The following is a 10585-nucleotide window of genomic DNA, read 5'->3' as shown; positions in this document are numbered from 1 at the left end:
CCCCTTTCCCTTCCTCTCTTAAAAAATCAGTAAAAACATATTTTTAAAAATGAAATTGAAAAAAGATGGCCTTAATATTCCCCTCAGATTGACTTAACATTAGACAAGATTTTTCCCAACTCTAGGTCTCTTACTTCTCTTTTCTTGGAGCATCCTCTTTAGAAAATTTGTAATTGTAAATCCTTTCCCTGGCCCTTGCAGTGTATATAAATCTTTTTAAAACGTTCTTGTGAGTGCCCCAGCCACTGTGGCTCAGTTCTTTGAGCGTCCTCCTGTGCACCAAAGGACTGTAGGTTGGATTCCCAGTCAGGGCACATGCCTGGGTTGCAGGCTCGATCCCTGGTAGGGGGCATGCAAGAGGCAGACAATCAATGTTGCGTTCTCACATGCTGTTTCTCTCTCCCCCTCCCCCTTCCTCTCCAAAAAATCATTAATAAAAAATTTTTTAAAACAAGTCTTGTCAGTTTTATGACCCAGGACCATCTTTCTCAAAGACTTAGGAACCATCTCTTGAAATGCAATCAAAGGAGAACTTATCCTTACCACCCAGTCTCTGTGGGGGCATGACCTCGGTGGGCACCTTGCTCCAAGTTGTAAAATTACCTCTTATCATAATGATATGAGAAGTTTAATATTACTTTGGGTAAAACCAAATAGCAGACATGGATGACCCATATCTCTCCTTCACACCCCAGCCCTTAAAAATCCTACCACTCTCTGCTTCAGCAGAGTTGAGCTCAGATGAGTTCTGGCTTCTCTCCCCTATTGCAATAACCTTGACTAAAACCTTTGCCTGTTTAGCTTTGACCAGGATAATTTTGGCTCTGACAGGATATTCTCCCTTCTTGGACTTTCATTCCCCTTCAGGTATATCCCTATTCTCTATTCCCTTTGAGAGCAAAATTCCTTCCAAGACTTGTCTGTGCTCACTGCCCCTCTTCCTCTCTGCTCCACTCTGGCTTCTGCTTCCACCCCTCCACCAGAGCTTCCCTGTCAACTCCATTAATGACCTCTTGTTATGACTTTTTTAAATTAACGTTTGTTAGGTTCAGTCTGACCTCAAAGACAAATACTAAAACTACTGTATCAGTTTCCAGTCACAGACAACTAAACTAACATAGGCTGATGTAATTGAGCCATCAAATAGTCACATAACAGAAAATCTGGGAGCAGACAGCCCAGTTTGGATGATAGGCTGCCACTATCCAGGCTTCAACTAATTTCTCTGATTTTTGGTGTGTGTTTTTAAACTCAGGGATTTATATTGGCTGCTATTGCTCCATTCCCTAAGATCAAGAGATCTCTGCCCAGCCTGAATGAACTTGGGGTCTCTTAGCAGAAAAGAAGTGAGATAATGGCAGGTTGCTTGGGCAACAAACGATTGGCCATGGCTGCCAGTGGTTTTGAACGATGGCTTTAAGGTCGTCATGTCTTCAGTCCCAGCAGTTCCTGATGCTACATGGGATGCATATCACCTGCCAACCTTGACTGACTGGCAGTGGCAGCCTGGAAGTGCTATGCCTGGAAATGAAACATTTGTAGGATCCCAGGAAAGATGGTCTGGACTTTTTAGCAATAGCTGTGAAGCACATGGCCCAGGGGAGTAGCAAGCAGCAGGAGTGCCTGTACTGCAGATCATTTCTTCATCGCTAGACTGTCCACAGCCTGTGACAGGTGCAGGAAATGCCTCCTATATTGATGCCAGTTCCTATTTTTCCCCCAACAAGACTAGTCCCAACCCCCCTATGCCTGCTTCGGCTTCCTCTGTGTCTGAATGTCATCTGTTCATATTAAGGAGGGAAGGATCAGCCCAGGAGGGGGCATAGGCAGGTGGAATCCCACATTCCTTCTAATATCTGATGGAAGCACGAGCAAAATGATCTTTATGCTGTCCTCCCCGGGTTCTAAATATGATGGACTGTACTATAAGTACAACCCTTGAATAAGAACTTGAGATAAATTGAGTAGGAAACTTTATATCTGAAAAATTGTCTCAACCAACTATTTCTGAACCATTTTTACTATCTATTTTTACAAACCATTTTTCAAAGCACCCCTAGCAAGAAGTCTAGAGTATTTGTTTCCAAACTTGAGCATTTTAATGCAAACTTTTCATCTTCCTGGGCTAGATGAGTCTAAGAAAAACATTTCATTTATTAGAAGGGCTGCATTGCAAGCTTTGCCCCATGAGAACACAAGCTCTATGGGAGCAAGAATGTTGGCCTGGTTTGTTCATTCTGTGTCCCTAGCACCTAGCCAAGTGTCTCCACGTCAAAAGCGTTCAGTAAATATTTGTTGAATTGATGTCATAGGATAACCATCCTTCTTGTGCTATGTGACATGTCCTGCTTCACTTTCCCCTTGAGGATTAAGATATTGATGGAGGATCCGCCAAGATCAATGGCATGCCCTAGATGAGAAATAGGGATGTGCAGGAGGGAAGCATGTGAGTCAGAGCTATCTATTCAGCCTTAAGTGGAAACTCAAGAGACACGCACCAAGGGAGCTGGCGGCAGGCCCAAAGTAACAGCTCTCCCTGGAGGAGCTATGTCATGCTAGGAAGTCACTTAACATTAATAATAATAGCCAACACTTATATAAGTGCCCTATTCCAAGTGCTCTATTTGATTACTTTACTTAATCCTTACAGCTAAAAGCAGATACTATTACTGTCATGTCCCTTTAACAGATGAGACTACTAAGGCACCGAGTTAAATCAACTGCCCAATTGCCCAAGGTCACACACACACACACAGAGTTAGAATCAGAACCAGAATTTGAACCTGGTAATCTTGCTTAAGTATCTGTGTTCATAACATCTCCACTGTGCAGACACTTTGGACTCTTACAGGATCTCCAGGACCCCAATTTGCTCATTAAGTAGGGCTGTGAGATCAAGAGGAATGACGGGTCAGTAACCCTCAAACCTTCTCAGCTGCATGACTATTTGGGGGACGGGGGTGGGGATAGTGGTATGGGGGGATGAGGGTTGTTTAAAGGGTATAGAGTTGCAACTTTACAAGGTGAAAAGTGAATACACTTAATACTCCTAAACACTTAAATAGTTAAGACTGTAACTTTTATGTTATGTGGTTTTTACCACATTTTTAAAAAAATAGTAAGAAATCTTACTTGGCCTAGCCAGTGTGGATCAATGATTGAGCGTCAACCTATGAACCAGGAGGTCACTGTTTGATTCCCGGTCAGGACACATGCCCGGTTGCAGCTGGATCCCCAGTAGGGGGCGTGCAGGAGACAGCCGTTCAATGATTCTCTTTCATCATTGATGTTTCTATCTCTCTCCCTTTCCCTTCCTCTCTGAAATCAATAAAAATATTTTTAATTAAAAATAAATTTTAAAAACTCTTACATGGCAGCACAGTAAGTAAAATGCATGGGGAACTGCCCGATTCAGTGGGAGCAGGGGTGTATGATCCCAGCCTCCTGGCTTCTTTTCCCAGATCCTCCCACCAGAACAGCCCCCAAGGAGACGTCATCAAAGCACAGGTATAAAAGCACTAGACATGACAACTTCTAAATTCTCCTGAAGTTGATTCCACAGCCTCAGCTCAAATCATACTCTCAAAAGTCGCAATCTCAAAAATCCCTGTGGCCCCTCAACATGCAACCAGTCAATCCATGCTTGCCACCATGGTACTTGAGATCTTTCATGACATGGCCCCAGTTTAAATGTCCAAGTTTACAAAGTATCACCATGTTTTTCCTCCCAACCCCACTCCACCCACTTGCCCGCCCTCCACTCCAGCCACATGGGACGCCAATCTTTTTCTCATCAGATCAGTCACTGGCACACTTTCATGTCATGGTGTCCCATTTCCTGCTGCTTTTTCTTGGCAAATCCTGTCACCCTGGACTCTCCCATTCCCCTGTACTCAAGAGTTCATCATCATAGTCTTTTGAGCCTTTCTGTGTGTTGCCTTGTTCATCCTTATTTATGAAACAAGGGCTGTGTGTACAACCAGCCCAGCTCAGAAGCCTGTTTCCATTCCCACCTTTGAGATGGATGAGATGTCACCTCTACTCCACTGTCACTTCCACAGGGGCCCAGTTCCCCCACCCTCTGTCTGTTCTGAGGGTTCAGCAAGTACCCAAGACTCCCAGGTGGAAGAGTGGATGGAGAGGAGTTCAGAGAGACAGGGACACAGGCGAGCATTGACAATAGCCTATCCCTCCAACCATGGTTCTAAGCCTAAGGAACAGGGAGGCAGTGAATGCTGGGAAGGCAGCCTCTGCCATGACCAGCTTGTAGCAAAAAGGATCAAGAGAACTCCAAGATGAAACAAGTGGGGACGTTGGCACATATTGTTTCATTTGGAAAAAAATATCCTAACTAAAGAACAGAACAGTTCCCATCTTTGATCACAAAGCTCTCTTTGCATCTTCCTTGGGTCCTAAAATGACCTACTACTGCCATCACCCGGACATTCACCAGCCCCCACATTTTTATTCTGACCCGTTTCACAGGGAGCTGACTGAAAGGAGGCACAGAGCAGGAAAATAAGGCATTTGAAAGGGAAATCCGCGCTTCCTAGTTTAGATGTGTACCAACCCCTCTGCCCACCACAGGAAATTATTTGGCTACTCAAACAGAGTAACCCATTCCTCTTTGTTTGGGAACACAGTGATTATACTCATGAAAGGAAGTAAATAAGATAAAGGTCATCACCCATGCTGGATTTTTCATTTGGTGAGCAGAATGAAAATCATTTGAACATGTCCCTGTGGAAAAAATAATCAATTTTTCATAGACTTGTTATAGGTTTCATAAAATATATTGCACACATATTCTTAAAAGTAAGAACATGGCTTTTTAATGATACTTAAAATATATGGTATGGCAAGAATTATTTAAAATGTGTTTCTGAGGCCTGAAATGTGGTACCGCCTGTTAAAATATAGATGATTTGGATAAGTCTGTCTTCCTAGGATAAATGTGAGATCCAGCTCATCTTATTAGAAAGCTAATATAAAGGAAGTTGATATTCAGGCAGTTAAGTAATTGATATAAATCCTCCCAAGATATTAGATCCCTTGAACTTTTCTACCAGTGAGCAGTTTGTCCATTGGCCTGTGTGCATGAAAGAACTGCTCTTAACCCAGAGGTCAGGAAAACATTGTTCACATAGAAAAAGTCAACACACAGTGGCCCAAGAGGAAGCAGAGCTGAATCCAATAGAAGTATGAACACCAGGCCTCCTCCTCAACCCTTTCCTCCCCACCACTCCGCAGGGCCTGAGCACCCCCATCCTACTCCCCATGGACGTGCTGGACCTGGGTCTGGATCCCGCTGCCTCGGCCACCGCTCTGTCTGCTGTCGCTGCAAGGACCTGAGGCAGAGGAGGGCACTGAGCTGCAGGAGGTCGGGAGGGTGCGGAAGGGCCCTGAGGCGGAGGAGCAGAGGGTGGTGGCTATTGCCATGACCAGCGTTGGGCGACCGCACATCCAATACCGGTTCCGCACAGAGAATATTGGAGGACAGGTGTCATAACACGTAGCCCGGGTGACTGATGGGCAGTTGGATGGCCAGAGCGACACAGCAGGCGCCGTCAGCGTCGTGTCTGCAGCTGCCTTTGCCGGGGGAGGGGGGGGGGGGTGTGCAGCAGGCTGGGACCCAGCCTCTGCCATGACCAGCTTGTAGCAAAAAGGATCAAGAGAACTCCAAGCAGGTTGGGACCCAGGTGGGTGTGGATGGGGCAGCAGGTTGGGACCCAGGTGGGTGTGGATGGGGCAGCCCAGCAGCTAAGGCTGTCCGTGGGGAGGCACGATCTGCCTATTTCCCAGCGTCCAGTGTGGGAGAGACCATGGCTGTGTTGGTACAGACCGCAGACCAGAGCTTGCAGGCCAGAGGCCAGTTCTGTGTAGGGACGACGCCCCAGGACGTGCTTCAGACAGGAAGGCAAAGGACGATTGCAACCTGGACACACCCCTACTCCCCGAAAATCGATGGAACTACAACACCCCAGATGAGAGCTCAACACAATGAAATGGAGCGGAAGTGGAGGGACAAGATCAACAACTGGGTCATCCAACTTTCAAAAACCATTCCAGATTGTAACGCAGACGACAGCGAGGCAGGAATGAGCAGAGGAGGGATCCAGTCGAAGGCCTGCGACTGCACCCGGGGAACTGCACCAGATGAACCAGTGCATGCAGGAGACCTTCCAGGAGGCCGAGCGGCTGCAGATGGACAGTGAGCTCCTGAGGCCACAGATTGAGGAGCTGGAAAGTGAGAACACGTCGTGCTTCTCACCCAGCTGCAGCAGCACAGCCTGAGGTGGGGGGCAAGAGCAACCAGCAGTGACGCCCACCCATCCTGTCTGTGGCAGGCCCTCCTCTGGCCTCTGTGGCCCCCTTCCCCATTCAGAGGGACAGATGCCCCTCCCCCAGCTGCATTTTTTAATTTTTTAAATCGATTTTTAACAAAAAAAAAGAATGGGCTGAAGAAATGCATTTCTGTGGATAAGCACCCACCACTCTCCTCTCCACGTGAAAATGATATTCTCCCTGCCTCATCTGTCGGTGTCCCTTTTCCCAGCTCCCACTAAGCCCCAGCACTTCGAGTAGTCTGGCCTAGAGGCAAAAGGGAAGAGGACAGAGGCCCTGCCATATCCCAAGGCCTCTTTGGTCTCTAGAGGTACTGACACGATGCTTAGGGGCAGAAGGGGGTCTTTGGGGGGCCATCCTTGAGACTGCACCTAAGAAGGGAGGCCATGTCCCACCCCACCTCTTGTTTCTGGATTCCTGCTCCCCTTTGGGTGTGTGTGTGTTTTCATGTTCTTTATGGAAAAATGGACACACACAAAAAAATAGAGAGAAGTATTTAACTGCAATAAACTGGCCCCATGAGCCCCACCTTGAAAAAAAAATGAACATCCGTCATCTAGCAAGTGTTTCCCAGGCAGTGCACCAGTTCCAGCATGTGGGGAGATGCGATCCTGGTGCTCTGGGGTTTTAATCCCAGATCCAGACAGATTCGCTTTGCTTTGATGAGCAACTGATTTTCCTCACCGGTGGGCACACTTTTCACAGGAATATAGCTCCATCCCAAGCGGTAGACTACGCCCTATACCCGAGTCCAGCCTCATTTAGGCATTTAACATGGGTCTCCAGGGAATTGGCAAGAAGGGAGAGGACAACTTGGTCAGCACAACTGGGGAAACAGGCATCTTCAAAGCCAGGTGGTGAGTCATGAGAGTCCTGTCCATAGAGCATGGGCTGCCCATTTGTCACAGCTCACAGCTCCAGAAAACTAGGTATTTTCTCCTCTCTGTCACAGAGGGATGTGCCTGACATGTATCCGACATGTCATGTGTGTTTTTAAATCTACTTGAAACAGATCCAATATATGAAGATCCAAGTGTGAAAAAAAAATACTTGCCTTTAATTTTTTTCATCCTGCTGCAAATTCCTAAAACATTATTACACTAGCGTCTCCCCTCAAGGAGCTGGGAAGACATTAAGCATCACTGATGTCAGAATTCAGTCTACCTGAGCAGATGAAGTGAGACCACACCAAATGTATGATAACCGAGTGTAAAAGCTTCAGGATTTTACAAAAGGGAAGGTCACTCCAGGCCCAAATTGGCTAAAAGGACTTAGAGTAGAGAGTGTTGAATAGAGTGTTGAAAGAAGGTAGGATTTAGAAGCAGAAACAGGCATACCGTTTGCTGATAGCAGTGACAGCACCTGCCCGGGCCAGAACTGAGGGAAACAGGGCTCTGTAATACAGTGGGGACTTATTACGGGAAAAGAGAAGTAAATATGTTACAATGGGGAGTCATTTTAGGGTCTTGAGTAGGAGTAACAGGATGTTCCTTAGGTACAGTGAGAACTCACCCCAGGATTCCTTTAAAGAACGCTGCTCCCCTTTGACACTGAGCTTATGATTTCATCTGCACTCACATTTTCAATGTCCCATCTCAGTGGTCCCCAACTTATGGACCACAGAGTTATGGCAGAGGTCCCTGAAGTCAGATAAGCACTGCCTAGAGAATGACTTGCTCCTGCTGTATTGCCACTATCTTGTTCTAATATATGTAGATTGTGTGAGACATAAAATGCAAATTCACTCAAAAGCAACAGTAACCTGAGTTGCCCCAGGCACCAGCCTATAGCCACACATGGAGTCACTTTAACAATAACCCAAATGTCACTGGCTCCAATGTCCCCGCTGTTCATGCAGGACTTTAGCCTCCATAAAATACCCTTCATGCATTTCTAGCTACCAGGGATTTTATTTGTACCTGTGTCTGAAAACTAGTCCGATCTCTCCAGCCGGCCACAGCGTGGCGCTCTGCCTGCATAGCTCCCTCTCCTGCTCCTTCAGGCACCTCATGCCTGGGACCCCAGCCAGGCCAAAGCTGCAGGATGGTTTGTATGGAGTAATAGGGGGAAATGCCTCGTTCCTCTTTTCAGCTACCATTCCCCAAACGGTCATATTTGTGCCCCACACAATATTTTACTGAGGGCTTTTTCGAAAAACAGCTCTTACACTTTTTACTTATCGCCCCTAAGCCATAAATGAAACCTGTTTTCTTATGTAAAACCAACGAAGTGTTGGTCGTCAGGAAGAACACCAGGGACAGATCCCATTCTGTGCTCACAATCATCCCTCCCATAATCTGCTGTCACAATGCACATCCTCTGTGACCCAGAAATTTAAACTTCACGTGTGCAAGGAAGCAAACGTGTAGGAGGATTTTCAATGCAGCTTATTTGCAAGAGTAAAAAAGGAAGAACAACATAAACATCTGGTACAGAAAGGGTTAAGTTAATTATGGCACACTCTTGGTAGAATATTGGCAGCTGTTATAAACAGTGAGATCAGCTTAGAAGTATTGCTGCAGAAAGTCTCTGTGATTGTTTTAAGTATTAAGTGAAACCAATCAATCAGAAGACATTAGTTATAGTGCACCCCCATTTCAAAAATGGGAAGTGGTGGCAAACGAGAAATGTGCATCTGGATGCTATACCTCAGAAACAAACCCTATGGAAGTATTGACAAAACCCAAAATCCCATTCCTAAAGGGAGGTGGTTTCTTACTGCTCAGGCCCTGTACGGAACTGATCCGGGAGACAGTAAGAGACGAGTGGTAGAGTCCTCAACGGGCCAAATTGTCTTCATGAGACAAGATGCAGGCAGTAGTTGTGGATGGAGAAGGTCAGCCTCCCAGGAAGTGGCGGGGGGGTGGGGGGGGGAGGAACCTGAAGTTTTTAGAAAGAGAGGCAATGGAGATCCCGGAGCAGTGGCTGAAGACTTGGACCATGGGAGAGAAAGCTGGGTGAAGTAGGGTTCAAAACACTAGCTACCAGTTATAAAATAAAATAAGAAATATTAATCATGCTCTGTTAACCATGATTGTTTTGTTCTGATTAATGAAAGCACATTTTTGCCAGCTGGGAGTTGTACACCCTGGGACATGGGAGCTAACATGGGAATGCAGTCAGTCCATCCTCCCGTCCTGAGAACCGCCTATCATTATGGAAAGATTTACAACCTCGTGGCTGAACAATCTGGTCCTGGAGACACCTGCTCCTTACAACCCCCAGCCCCTATTGCCTGTAGTCTGGTTCCTGGGTGCCCAGAGGCACCTACCCTCTGCGACCCCCTCCCCCCCGCCCCCAGCCCGCATGACTTGTAACCTGTAATGATTATACAGTGCCTACTTTCCCATGCCTGTAATTCCTACTTCCCCACATAATCTTTGTCCTTCTACCCAATAAAAGCAGCTGGCTTAGGGGGAGAGGCTGAGCAGATTTTTGTGGATGACCTGCTGCTCTCCCATCCTGCTGGCAGTATTGGAATAAACGCTCATATAATGATTCAACCCTATCTCTGCTTAATTGATTCAAGTAGTGACAGGCAGCCCAGACCCATTGGTTGTCCGGTTTCAAAACCACAGTAGGCAGAAGCCCACAGAAGATCAAGGCAGCCTCTAGTCTATATGGCTGCCCCATTAGCATCAGCCTTTCATGAGGCCCTATAAGCAGGTCTCTGGCTGCTGACTGGCAGCAGGTGTGAGCCACAGGAACTCTGGGAGTTTGGGCAGGAGGGGCATTTCCTCAGGAGATGCCAGCCCAGCAGGGTCTCTCAGGGTTGGACACCCTAGCAGGAATGCATGCAGGGTGGCTTTTCCCCTGAGATAAGCAGAAAGGAGTGAGAGCACAAGGAGTCACTAGCCTGGAGTCAGCCTGGTGGCCTAGCGACCTGGAAGTTTGCTTAGGGAGTTGGTTCAGACAGATCTTGAGCTACCCTGTTAATCCAGCTGTGTCTTAGAGTTTTGCAACATCCCAACACCACATTTAATAAAAATGAACAATATATCCCCCCTCCCCTCTGTGGTTTTATTTTTGTCAGATCTCAACTGGTACTTCCTTTTAGAACCGAAGTTAAAATATTAAGAAATTGGCAAAACAGTTGGGTATTGTTTGTCTTTTTGTTCACAAAACCTAAATCATAGCAGGCAATATCCATCCTACTCTTGTTTACCTGTTGTTCTTCTAAGAATATGCATATGAATCCATTTCCCCGCTCCCTGGCACTTAGGAACACTGTTTAACTAAG

At 46.5% G+C, this 10585-nt stretch overlaps 1 pseudogene; it reads left to right on the top strand.

Annotated features, from left to right (window-relative positions):
* Window positions 1-5277: 5277 nt before the first annotated feature.
* LOC102435304 lies at window positions 5278-6566 on the top strand (annotated as a pseudogene).
* Window positions 6567-10585: the final 4019 nt, after the last annotated feature.

Source organism: Myotis lucifugus, unplaced genomic scaffold (assembly GCF_000147115.1).
Source record: "Myotis lucifugus unplaced genomic scaffold, Myoluc2.0 scaffold_31, whole genome shotgun sequence".
Taxonomy (NCBI): domain Eukaryota; kingdom Metazoa; phylum Chordata; class Mammalia; order Chiroptera; family Vespertilionidae; genus Myotis; species Myotis lucifugus.
The sequence above is the reverse complement of the archived record's forward strand: the minus strand, read 5'-3'. Positions and strand labels throughout refer to the sequence as shown.